This window comes from Eschscholzia californica, unplaced genomic scaffold (assembly GCF_041429995.1).
Source record: "Eschscholzia californica isolate CP2 unplaced genomic scaffold, dmEscCali1.0.p SCAF_1, whole genome shotgun sequence".
In the NCBI taxonomy this organism is placed as follows: domain Eukaryota; kingdom Viridiplantae; phylum Streptophyta; class Magnoliopsida; order Ranunculales; family Papaveraceae; genus Eschscholzia; species Eschscholzia californica.
In genome coordinates this window covers 51,708,615-51,722,417 of record NW_028238198.1, presented here as the reverse complement: position 1 = coordinate 51,722,417, position 13,803 = coordinate 51,708,615, and the positions used below count along the sequence as shown (strand labels likewise).

Below are 13,803 nucleotides of genomic sequence, written 5' to 3'. Positions count from 1 at the left end.
TTATTTATCTTTTTAGTACTTATATCTCTACTCATTCATAGACTTTAATTTAATCTCAGAGGGTAGCCGCCTTCCAACTTAATCTCGAAATATCTACAAAGATTTCAGTCGATTACAGATCTCGAAATGTTTATGCAAGTTTGGACTTCACGCGTCTAAGGGATGAAACTTCTCCCTGAAGATCTATCGCATCGCCAGGATATCCATGAAAGATACTTAAACTTAGGAACTTTAATCTATCCTAGATCTGAGATAAACATAAAGGGAAAGCTTCCCTCCACGGCAATCACCGCCGCCTCTTAACCCTAGTAGATCACAATTAACTCTGAGTTCTCATAACTCGCCCCTAAAAGGATCGATCAACATTCATTCTTTTACTACAAAGAACACCCTGACTGTGTTGAGCGTCGGAGCAGTTTTCGAACTCTTTGCAGGTTTCTCCTCCTTGGGAACCGGCGAATAGGAGCTTGGAGATCAGAAGTTTGGAGATCTGGAGCTTGGACGACGAGAATCAGGAGCTGGAGCAAGGAGCAGAAAGCTAGAGCGGGGAGACGAAGCACCAGAGCTGGAAGCAGGAACAGGCGCAAAAATCTTATCTCAAATAACAGAATATACCATCATATCGGAGGTTATCATGCGTCAACTCTCTTTTCCATGCCGATATAACGGAAGGCCATATTTTTACATCAGCAGTTGTGTTGCCTCGGAAAGCGTCGCAAAATACCTAGGCGAGCTGCTCGAAAGACTTGATTGAGCCCGGTGCCAACGCTTGATACCAGGCTTGGGTCGGCCCTTTCAGTATGGTGGCGAAGACCACACACCATACGTTCTGGTTGGTGGTGTAGAGGTTCATTACTGTAGTGTAATTGTTGATGAACACCCCTGGATCTTCCAAGCCGTAGTAGTGGTCAAGTGGTGGACACTTGAAATTCTTTAGCCTTACTGACTCCAATATCTCTTGACTAAGAGGGGGTTGATGGATCATCGCTTTTCCCCATAGTTTCTCCCTTTCTCTCTCTCTCGAGTCAGCTCCTTACTTGATGTATGAGCACCTCGCACACCGTTGGATCGTTCGTGCACCCTTAACCGATTCCTTTGGCTTTAGGGGCGTATGATCGGTTCGCATCCAGTGCCCCATATTCATCCAGGATGTTTTCTAGGTGCATCTGATTGTTGGGTTTTGTATGTATCTAATACATACTAATCATCTAACTAGTGTTGTAAGTGGAATCTCAAACATCATATGTTTAACATTAATTAACCAGGATCCTATGCATGAACTAATAATGAACTTGAAACTAAAAGAAGAATACCTGGATCGCTTTCCCACGAACTAGATTCCATTAACTTTATCCCGAAGAAGATGAGAGCTTTCCAAACGCAAGCTGGAGAAAATCCTGCCAAAATTACTTGTCCCAAAGGTAATTATTCCCAAACTTTTTGGGACAGATTACAATTTTCCCAAATAATGGTCAATTATAGGGACAATATGAAGTTGTTCCTAAATAGTATTTGCGACAGACTTGATCTGTCCTTATATCTGTCCCGAATACTAGCTAGGACGCCATTTACTGGGACAGAACAAAACCGTCCCCAATTTACTATTTAGGACGGTTTTAGGGTTTTTGGACAGTTTTAGGGTTTTTTGGACGGTTTTGCCCTGTCCCTATTGGCTCTATTTTTTTTTTGTGCAAGACAATAAGCACCTACCTGTTTACTATACAAGCAAGTCCTTGCTAAACGCTGAAACTCGATACAACCAGCTGGAGAAGCTAACCCTTGACTTAGTTACTGCAGTCAGAAAGCTCGGACTTTACTTTCAATGTCACCCAGTTGTAGTGGTTACAACTTTCCCAATGAAGAATATTCTCCACAAGCTAGAGCTGTCTAGAAGGCTAATGAAATGGGCGGTGGAGCTAAGTGAGCACGAGATCACCTACCAGCCAAGGACCGCAATCAAATCTCAGGTACTAGATAATTTCATTGTTGATTTTACACCTAACACCTTAATGCAGGCCTAAGGAGAGCTGCTTCATCTCCAGGAGCATAATCAACTTAAGTGGACTTTATCGGTAGATGGTTCTAGCAACTTAGGCGGAGTGGGACTTGGTGTAGTTCTCACTTCCCCAGACGGTGACCTAATCGAACAAGCAATAAGGTGTGGGTTCAAAGCCACCAACGATTAACAGAATATGAGGGCTTGATCCCAGGAATGAAACTAGCAAAAGAAATGGGAGTCTAGAAACTTGCAATAAGATCGGATTCCCGAGTCGTGATTAACCAGCTAGAAGGAACCTACCAGGCCATAGATTCAAAGATGGCAGTTTATGTAACACATATAAAAGAACTACAAAACCAACTCGCCGAGATTATTTTTGAACAGGTACCCAGAATCGAGAATGGACATGCTGATGCCTTGGCCAATTTAGGGTCATCAATTCCAACCAAGGATGCGCAAACAATTCCTCTCACATTACTCCAATGGTTAGCGGCGTGGAAAACTAAACCATCAGAGATAGCAGTTACAGGAGCAGAAGAGACCTGGATGACACCAACAGGTACCCAACTAACGACGAGTTGCCAGAGGATAGAAATGAAGTTAGAAGGCTTAAAGCCAAAGCAGCAAGGTTTTGCATCATGAACGACCAGCTCCTTAGAAGATCATATTCTGAGCCCTACTTGAAATACATCACCCAAGAGGAGGCCAAGTACGTCCTTAAGGAGTTACACGATGGGGAATGCGATAACTATTCTGGCGGTCGCAGCCTAGCCAACAGTGCATTTACTGTAGGCTATTACTTGGCGACGGCAGGCTCTATTGATTATGTTAGACGTTGCGACAACTGCCAAAGGTGCCTTTAAATTCCACGTTCATTCACTTCGTAAGGATAAAATCTGCAAAGCCTAATAGTGGGTTGGGTGTCCATTGTGTGGCGAGACCCGTAACTAGCCTGACACGGGTCCGAATTATTACCCACACACCCAACCTCTAGTCGTTAAATTTATACCCACATCGACGTAAAACGTGTCATGCGATTACTACCTACACCTACGATGCCATCACACGGCCAGATTGCACAATCTGCAATCATCAGAACGCCACGTGTTTTGTATAAACACCATGATTATGAGCATTACTAGCCAGTAGGCTATCATTCACACGGCGTAACATCCTAGCCGTCCCTAAGAAAAGGTTAGCGCAATAAGATCAAATCTCTTATCCTTATCTCTTGATCACCTCCCACGAGCAACCATTGCGGAATAAATACTTTCGTTACCAGTTGGTTGTCATCAAGTCGACCTCCTCTCTGACACTATAAATAGAGGAGGTAACGCACAAACTAGATCATCGAATTCTCGACAATAGTACTCTAGCTTCTCATCTCCTCTCTTCTCACTTATTATCTGATAATCATCTCGCAAAAGCTTCCCATCCTCCCAAAAACTCTGACCAATCATCTTAGAAGTTGGGAGTTAAGCACTAAACGATCTAAGATCCAGCACTAAAGTGCTAGAAGTACCAATACCATCCATTTACGAAGATCGTCTTACCGCATCATCATTTTACGACCAGAACCTTGCTGCAAGATGAACTTACAGCCAGGAGGTTATCACCATGATACTGTTATCACCATCCTTGCTGCTCCCGAACATACAAAAAGTGTATTCTTCCCGTAGAGATCTCTTCCGACAACTTTACGAGTCGAAGCACCTGAGTACTCTGATGATGGTTACCTCTTTATTGCTCATTTTGACTTTCTTTATTTTAGTTAACCAAGTAACTAACTTGACCGTCGGAGCCCCCTTAGGCCGGCACCATCCCGGTGTCCCAGAGGCTTCACCATCTTTTGTCTTCTTTTTGTTTCCAGGTCCTTTCGTCACGTAGCCGGTTCCCGCAGCATTCGACCCGAGCCATCAAGACTTATGATCGTTAACCCGTTGCCTGTTAGACTTTCCGACCCGTAGGTTTTTGACCGTCTACAGTTGGAATTTTTATTTTGCCCCTCAACAGTCATTTGTAATATAGTTTGCACCCCTAACTAATTGTAATTGACTTTAGCTCATTAAACTAAAGGAAGTCATCAAGAAATATATTTCATTTTTTGTGATCAAAATTACCTTAATATCTATATAATCTATATAATAAGGGAGGAGGGTATCTTTTTCCCTCCTCCCAATGGTCCAGATTTATCTTCGCCCATATATAAAAGACGGTCCAGATCTATCTTTTCGAAGTTTAGTGATTGGGATTAGAAGAACAAATGATCCGAGGGTTGTAGAGGAAAGAGGGAAAAAGGGAGCATCTTTGAAAAGATGCCATTGTGATTTTACCTTCCTCTCCCGTCTCCACTGAAATGAAGTAACTTTACCCTCCTCTTTCCCGCTTGCTAATCTTTGAAATGGAGTGTTTCTCTCAATCTCCTCTAGCATCTCTCATGTTCCTCAAAATTTCATCTCATCACACCACACAAACCCGTAAGTATTCTCTTTGTAAATCACTTTCTCTCTCTCTCTCTCTTTCTAACTATTTTCTATCTTATCATTTTCTTCTTTTTTATCAAATTGCTAGATTTGAGGGTTTTTGCTGCTTCTACTTAGTTAGTAATTTACGGTTTTATCAAGTAAAAGTCTCTTAGGATGTGTACAGGGTTTCTGCTGCTTCTACGAAGTTAGTAATTTAGGGTTTTATCAAGAAAAAGTCTATTTGTAGAGGGTTTTGCTACTTCTATCAAGTTAGTAATTTAGGGTTTTATCAAGAAAAAGTCACTTAGGATTTGTAGAGGGTTTTTGCTGCTTCTACTTAGTTAGTAATTTAGGGTTTTATCAAGTAAAAGTCTCTTAGGATGTGTACAGGGTTTCTGTTGCTTCTACCAAGTTAGTAATTTAGGGTTTTATCAAGAAAAAGTCTATTTGTAGAGGGTTTTGCTACTTTTATCAAGTTAGTAATTTAGGTCTTTATCAAGAAAAAGTCACTTAGGATTTGTAGAGGGTTTTTGCTGCTTCTATTCAGTAATTATTAGGGTTTTGTCAAGAAAAAATTGACCTATACAAAGTCTCTTAGGGTTGTTTGTGCTTATATAGATTACCCTAAATGTACGAACATCTTCCCAATATCTAGGATTTGAAATTTTCTTTCGGCTTCACTATCTAATCAGAGATCAGTTGGTGTGCTGCTTTTTACCTTAACAATTTTCTGATGCAAAGTACTCTTGGTGATGGACACTTCAATTTACTAATACAAGGGTATGATGAAATAATGACTTCTTGAACATTTTTTGGTTGAAAATCTGGGTGTGTACTGTTATTTATGTGCTTTACGTTTATTTTCTTTTCAGAAGAAGAATATTACTAGCCAAGGGAGGCGGGAGAGATCGAGTATGGTGGCCCAACGAGAAGAGATAATTACAGGGACATGTACGTATCTGATCTGTATTTTGTGTTGTTCCTTTATCAACTTGCGCAACTAGCTGTCTTTCTTTTTGCTTGGAACTTGGAACCAAGGTACTGAAGAACAATTTGCTGCCTTTTTCATCAACTATGGGTGTTGCATTTTTAAGAACAAATTTCTGGAGTTAGGTTGTTGATGTTGCATTTGTGGTGATCCAAACTCTGTTATCCGTTTTGCTTTTATCGAGTTTATTGATGATGGTATCTCTTGCAACCTTTATGCTTTAGTTTTATTTTCTTTTTCAGAAGAAGAATATTACTAGGTAGTAGCCGAGTATGACTCAACGAGAAGAGATAATTAGAAGGACCGTGTATGTATTTGAGCTTGATCACCAAGTAATTAGAAGGATTGTGTTATTTCCATGCTTTACTTACATTTGGTTCCATTATCCACTTGCGCAACTAGCTAACTTTTTTATTTGTTTGGAAGTTGGAACCAAGATAGCGAAGAACAACTTGCTACCCTTTTCATTAACTGTGGGCAGGTAATATAAGTGATTTATTAGGTAATTTGTCAGTAATCTTGGTACGAATCCTTATTTTGTAAGAACAAATTCTGTTTCTGGCTGAAGGTTATTGATGTTGCATTTGTCGTGATCCAAACTCTGTTATCCGTTTTGCTTTTATCGAGTTTATTGATGATGGTATCTCTTGCAACCTTTATACTTCCATTTACTTTTCTTGGTTTGTTTGAGTTTTTAAGAATTTCCGACATGGTGTTACATTTAAACTTGATTTCTTCTCTTCGCTACATGCTTATTTCGATGGTGCAAGGGTTGCATTGAGTTTGGCAGGGATTATGCTTGGCTACTACCCTGTAAAGGTTTTGCATTCAAAAACTGCAATCACCCCAGTCAACGTTACATTTTCACCGAGGGCGAGTCCTAACTTTTTTGGTTTATCTCTTATTTGACGCCACTAACCCGTAACTCTCTAGAACCTGGATTAGTCTAAAACATATCTTATATGGTGATCTTTTTCTATGCTAAACTTATTTACATTCTCATTGGGTTGACTATTATTACTACCTGTTACAACTTCATAGAATTCTTATTTAGAATATCCATCATTGTTTGTTAGTTATTTCACAAAATACATTTTTTAACTTTCCCAGTTATTTTGTTTGTTATTTATTTCATAAATGACACTGACTTTATAATCTGATTGTACATAATCTTATTTTTGCAGGTTACTCAAGCTCTTCCACAAGCTGTTTCAAGTCTTTTAATCTAATTGTCGGAATCTATCTCACAAGAAGCAAGTGGACAGGTCTTTCCTATCCAAGTTTCTGGGTCTAGGTATAAGGTCATTCAGCAAACAATGCTTGCATCGCATTGGAGACGCTAAAAATCCCCATGAGCAAGCAATGTATGTTATTAGAAAAACGTTATCTGCTTTCAACGAGGGTAACTTAATACTCTACTTTGGATTTGGAGATGGTAGTTTCATAAAGTTGCAAAGTTTGTCCATTTGTAATGTACCTCTTAAGTACTTATAATATGTGTTGCTATAAATTTGCAGCATCTACCCATGATTAAGATGTCTTTAGCTTCTACGCAAATGAGGAATCATGCAGTGGATTTGAGCAAGCACCGACACGGTATAGAGAGAAAAAATTAATTTGGAATGTTTAGCTCATGCTTATCTCTCTAACTTTCAGAGATCGTATATTTAGCTCTTTGATGCATTCCAAAGAATGAAAGATGTAGACTCTACTATTATATATTATACTTAAATTGTATATTTATACAATCAATTTGAACTTAACGATTCTAAGCCTATATTATGCAATCAATTTAATTCATATAAAAGGAAATATAATGTTACTTTCTTGTTTGTCATTTTTAAATAAAAATTAATGTACTATACACTTGTAGTAGATTAAGATACTCTTGAAAAACTTTGTTAGCATCTGTTGATTTTCATCGAAATCCTAATTTTAAGTTGAACTAAATTTAACCCCCGCTAAAATTAAATTCTAGATCCGCCATTGTTCATCGTGACCCCTAAACGAACATGTTTAATAGGCAAGATATTGTAAACAGTCAATAGACGCCTTGAGCCTTAGCTGATTTTTCTTCACTAGTTCCTTAGACTGTACACTAATTTGAAGGATAAGTTGATAAGGTCCCGCATTAAGATATGCACGTCAAAGCTCATCTTGTTTGTTAATAGGATGTTTCCAAATTTAAAGGCGCAATCTAGAATCACGTATAAAAGATGTAGCATTATCTTCTTCTTCTAAAGCATTCAAAGAAGGTTGTCCATCAACAACTAAATTTTTAATGTTAGGTATAGAAGGTAAAGGTTCTAAATCATTTTTATTGTTTTCTTTGTCGAAGTAAAAAACGAATATAGAGTTTTTTTCTCTCTTGGGTACTTGAGGATCTTCGGGCATTTTAGCCTAAAGTTAAATCAACATCAAAACAAAACAAATTTAAATGAATTCATACTATCTAAAGTTACAAAAAAAAATCATATTTATTTGGTAAAAGTTTTGTGTAAAAATCAAATATCCCCGAAACTCATAAAGGCCTAAAGTTACCATCAAAATAAGGTATCCACCAACAAAACCAATCACTCAAATAATCTAAATTAATATCTCAATTTATCAAAATCAGGAACCCTAAAAATAAGTAATGGACAATGAATTAATGAAAATCAATAATCCACCTGAAAGATCAAATCAGTAACCTAAATAATAATACCCAAAATACTCAACATTGAAGCATTAGAAGCTTTAACCAGAATAAAAAAGAAGAGGGAATAAACATTAATAACCTAACTAGATAGTAGATAAAAAGCCTTAAAAGTTGAATCCCTTGATTAGTTGATTTTTTTTATGAACAAAATAGAAGATGAACTGATGAAGAATCCAAGATTAGTAGATTTCACTTTAAATCTTCAAATTATAGAAGCATTAAGAAGAGATGATGATGTTAGAAAAGTTGAGAAGAAGAGTTTGATGAACTTCCTTTGATCAAGAGGTCAGATTCACGATTCTCTCTTCATATCGATTTAAGCCCCGTGTTTTGAAGGGAGGGGGGTGTCTGCCCTGGGCCCCCACCAAATAGGGGCTCAATGACAAATTCTCAATATTAAATAAGGATAACTGAAGTGATATACTTGTAATGGGTTTGGTCTAGCGGAGATAAGCACGTCTATCGCATCAACGGATACGGGTTCGACTCCCATAAGTGGCATTTATATTATCTTCTTAGGGTGGTTTTATTAGCGCCCTAACTTACTGTTGTTGGCACCTTACTAATTCCTTAAGTTTTAGTTGTATTTAATGAGGTTCTAAATATTCTAGGGGTTTCATGGTTTTGGGGAAAATTCAACCTTATATTTTTAACTAATACAAATCAAATTAGACTTTGTGAGCATGAATACCTCTTATATTTTTAACTTTTTTGTACTGAAATTTTTATATAGTTTTCAGTTTTATACCAAAATTATCTATTACACAAAATAGATCAATATGAAGAGGACAAAATAAATGTTCATAGATAATGATTTCGACAACCACATAGACATCAGCTTAGTGGGACAAAATTAATAAGGAAAAAGTAAAGGGAGGATGGGTTTTAAGTCCAAAATTGAATGATCAATGGGTCTAGAGCCCAAAGATATTCTGAAATAGAAAATAAATCTACTTAGAGTAAATTACATGTTTAACCTTTGATTTTTTTATTACTACCTAACCTGTCTTAAGTTAAAAAAAATAACTCAAATTAAATTTTTATTAAATCATTATCTAAAAAAACAAAGAAATTTCCTTCCACAACAAAAGTTTCCTTTTCTGTTTATCCGAATGACCAAGCTTTTAGTTATAACATTTTTTAATACAGATTTGGTTAACATAATATAATTTCAGGAGAATTGTATTATAATAAATAAGATGCTAAAGAAATATAAGTATTGTAGGAGAACCAATGAAATGCTAGAGAAACGTAATTTAAAACATGTGCAGGAGAATCAGTGAAATGCTAGAGAAATATTAAAAATTTGGTTAACATAATATAATTTCAGAAAAACTTTGTTAGAATCAATTAGATGCTAGACAAATATAATAATTGCAGGAGAATCAAAGAAATTGTAGAGAAAAAAATGGTTCATCTTCTTAAATAAAATTTTTAGAATGATGTTAAAATCAATAAGATGCTAGAGAGATGTAATCCTAATTTCAGAAGAATTTATTTTTGTAAGTATATTATTGAATTTTTAAAATAAATAAAATGCTAGAAAAAAATTGAGAATTCTGTTATATATAAGAATGTTGTTAGAATCAATAAAATAAAATGATTATTAACCTACTTCTAACATATTCATAACAGATGCTAATAGAATCAAGAAAATGCTAGTAAAATACTGAAAATGTAGCAAAAACAAATTCAGATTATATTTGTTTGTAGGAGAACAAGATTATAGTGATAGAGATTTCAAAATTCACTGTGTACGAAAAAGTGCTACATTTTAAGTTTGTTGTTATAATTAACTTTTAAACAAGATTCTAAGTTTAATAGACATATATACAATTTCCTTGATGATTTCCAAAGTAAAATATGTTTTAGAGACGCAAATATCGAGGTAGAGATAAAAAGCCAAATTCGCAATTTCTCAAGTTCGAAGAACATAGAGTTAGAGACAGAGAGGAGCTCGTTTTAGATAAATCACGATTGTTTTGGTAAGTTACTTTAGACAAATATAAGTTTTGGAAATAAATATTGACAATAAATATCCACCATAAGAATTTCTCTTAATATTTATGGAAAGAATAAATGTATTAACTCAACCATTAGAAACCTTTGGTTTACCAATAGTTAAATATATATTTATGAAAGGGTAAAAATGGGAGGAAATAAATGGGTTGATCCATGGGGCCCACTAAATAGTAAATTTTCGGAATTATTTTCCAATTTCTGTTTATTTTGATTTTATATTACTTATTAATTTAGGAGTGGATATATAACTAATTACCACCTCTATTTTTGGACCTTAAACTCAAAAATCCTTAAATTTATTGACGAAATCAAACTCGTAGTATGAAGTATCTAATGATCGTTTCAAGGCCTTAAGTTCCTAGTAAATCACAATTTATGGTTGCAATGAAGACAATATTTCTGTCAATTTCACGTAGTTTCATTTTTGTCTCTCCAGACCAAATTGATGTTAGGATTCATTTGTAAAGATGAAAATGTCACGACGCTCATCCAGACATGAAATAAAATTGTACCACCAATTATAATTTTTTGGATCACTTTGCTCGTGGATAATTAATTTAAGTTAGATGTATATAAACTTAATGCAAACTAATCTCATGTGGTGTGGTCAAAGTTACATCGCAAAAGTTATTTGTGATAGAATTAATTTGAGTTAGATCGTCAAAGGTAAACCCCCACTAGATCAGGCGAGGATATACCAATCTTCCTCGTGTGGTGGTGATGTATATGGTGGTGGTAGTGGCGGCAGTCTAGCTGGTGTGTACTTGTGGTGGTGGTCGTAAAATATTTAAATATGAGAATATTTCTAATTCATGGGGGGGTATAAGTGTTATTTAACACAATTCAGCTATCAAGCCTTTGTTACAAACTTGTTTTGAAGTCTTAAAATTGTGGGTTATTTTTTAGTCCACAAACTGAGTGCAACCCGAACAGATAACCGCAACTGATAAATCAATTCACAAATCAATAGTAGAACAAAATCGCAAATCAATAACAGTAACTAGAGGGAGACAAGCTTTTTACCCTGCTAAAAAAAAGAGGATTACGTTTATAAGTACAATGCACTTTTTTCTCTGGGAAGATAGATTCCAATAACCAAACGAGCACAGTCCCATCCACTCCAACTAAAGAAATAGGTGAAAAACACATGGGTTGCTCAACTCTACCTCAAATCATGGGAAAAAATAGTTGATGTACTTCACGTATGTAAATAATTAATGAAGAGGACCTACCTTAATGGTAAGGTGTAGGGCTGGGAAAACGGTCCGAGAATCCGAAACCCGGCCCTATCCGCACGGTCCGTGAGGACTCGTAGTCCGGAGGGAGCCCGACTCGGGCTTACCCGGCCCGAAAACTCGGGTTCAAGCGGTCGGGACTCGGGTAGAGCCTTCTACCTGAGTTTCGGCCCATTACACCCGCTCGAGAGCCCGTCTATAGACTGCCCGACAACCGCCCGACTTTATTATTCCTTTAATCCAACGGATCATGTCCCTCACGTTTTCCCATTAGTTTTAGGGTTAGAGTACTTGGTATTTAACCCAAATTTTTTACTTCAGCTTCATTATCCCTTAGGGTTTTTTAGAGAGAGAGAAAAAAAAACTTCTGAATAAGAATCATATAGAGAGGTCGAACTAGAAAGTGAAGGAGGACTAAGGAAAAGATGGATTTGGAGAAGAAGGATAGGGAGAAAAACCTTCAAAATAAGAACATCAAGATTCTAAGGTCTCTTTGAGATAGAGATAGTATTTGACTCGGATGCTTTCCATCTTTGGATGAAGATCAAAAGAAGAAGTACGAAAGAGACGGAGAAAAACGGTATGGAAACTACCCTTGTTTTCTCTAGATGAAGATTATAAATAAGATCTCTGTTTATGATGTGTATTTTGTGAATTTTTTTGGTATGATCTCTATTCTAGATCTTTTTTTTATGATGTAAAAACTATGAAACAAATCTGGATTCTATAACGGATCTGATGTGAATATATGTAATTTAGTTGATGGTTATGATGTAATTTATCTGAAACATATGAGATTTATATTATGATGTGGATCTATAATTTTTTTCATGGTGTTGATGATGGAAACTTGTATGATTCATATATTGGTATTAACTTCTTTTTTTCTTGCACCATTTTTTTGCAGATGAAAGTTGGAATGTTTGGACAAGATTTGGAAAATGCAATTGTTCTTTGTCATTTGATTTTTTGTTTCTATTTTTAAGTTTATTTTTGTGGTGTACTAATGTTTGTTTATGTAAATTTTGTAAATTTCCTTTTATGTTAATTGATGAGGATCTGTTGTTTTTGGGTTAAGTATCTCACTAATAGAGGCATAATATTAAAATAACAAAAAAGGAATTATTGTTGGGTTATGTAATTTCCTTTTTCTTTTTGAAAGCAATGTAATTTCGTTTTTTTGGACCCTTTGATAATCTAGGGTTTCTAAATAATTGGTTTTTTTTTTAAATAAGTAAATTACCCGGGCCCGTCCGGCCCGAGTCCGATGGAGCCCGCTCGGGCAGGCGGGCTCGGACGGGCTACGGGCCCTCAATTGGGTGAATCTGTCCGACCCGATCCGCCCGACAACTAGTAGTGCCCGAGCCCGACTGAACCCGCCTGATTCCCACCCCTAGTAAGGTGTTTCGGTATAACTCCAAGGGATAATGTTCACATCTATAAGAACACTATAGCAGAGTGTATTGAATTGAGATATTTATGAACATTCACAAACATCCAGACAAAGTATACGTAAACATCTTTCACGATATTTCACAATATTAGTGTATATTTCAAGGCATCGGAGTCATAGATATATAGAATGTGTAATAGCCATTTTCTTTTACGACATTTCACAATATCAGTAGATGTTTCAAGAGATTCATTAAGTCTACAAACAAAATATTTAGTAATAAAATTTCAAAACAACTCATCATTGGTACTGGCATTATTCTTATAAAAGATATTATATATAAGAACAGTTATTACTAAAGTAAATTTTTTTTTATCATAAAATAACGCATATCAAATTCTATCAAAATAATACATTTATTATTATTGTTATTATCATCATCATCGTCATCATCATTATCATTGCTAATTACTATCATTATACTCTTTCTTAATCAAGATATTCAAAAGTGTTTTTTTAAAGAAATTTTACCCCAATTTAAGCGATTCTTTTTTACATGTCTTCAAATGTCTCTGATATTTGTGGTATTGCGTCCCAAACCGATACCTTAGATATCGGGACACATCTGAAACGTCCTATAATAATATCTTGGACAGTAGGAGACATCTAATAGCACGTAAATTTCAAAACAAATAACCAAGTATAGTAGAATTGGTCCATGTACAGTGAGAACTATCTAGAAGACTAAGAACTAACCAGGCCGTGGCTAACAACTCAGAGGCGTAGTGCAAAATTTTTGTAGAGGTCATTTCAGACGAGATAAAAGATTTTTTTAGTTCTACCAAAGGTTCCCAAAAGCATGTCCTTAAGCGCCCTATAAATTGTGGCCAAAGTGATCCCAAAACCATGAATAAAATACTGTGTAGCCTAAAGGAAAGATATGTACCGTGGCATAAAGTTGGAAAAAGAATGTGACCTTAAGTAGTCTAAAAGAGTAGCCTAC

The 13,803-nt window shown here is 36.0% G+C and overlaps 2 long non-coding RNA genes across 3 annotated transcripts; both read left to right on the top strand.

Annotated features, from left to right (window-relative positions):
• Positions 1-4,370: 4,370 nt before the first annotated feature.
• On the top strand, positions 4,371-7,231 carry LOC147567508 (uncharacterized). 2 transcript variants are annotated; one of them, XR_015237736.1, is made up of 4 exons: positions 4,371-4,808; positions 5,120-5,204; positions 5,716-6,854; positions 6,970-7,231. It is a non-coding gene; the product is annotated as an uncharacterized LOC147567508 (long non-coding RNA). The 2 variants fall into 2 exon arrangements; XR_015237734.1 differs by lacking the exons at positions 4,371-4,808; positions 5,120-5,204 and having other exon boundaries at positions 5,595-5,933; positions 6,637-6,854.
• A 4,504-nt stretch (positions 7,232-11,735) lies between these two features.
• LOC147567507 (uncharacterized) lies at positions 11,736-12,618 on the top strand. Its single transcript, XR_015237729.1, has 2 exons — positions 11,736-11,987; positions 12,315-12,618. It is a non-coding gene; the product is annotated as an uncharacterized LOC147567507 (long non-coding RNA).
• The last annotated feature ends 1,185 nt before the right edge of the window (positions 12,619-13,803 follow it).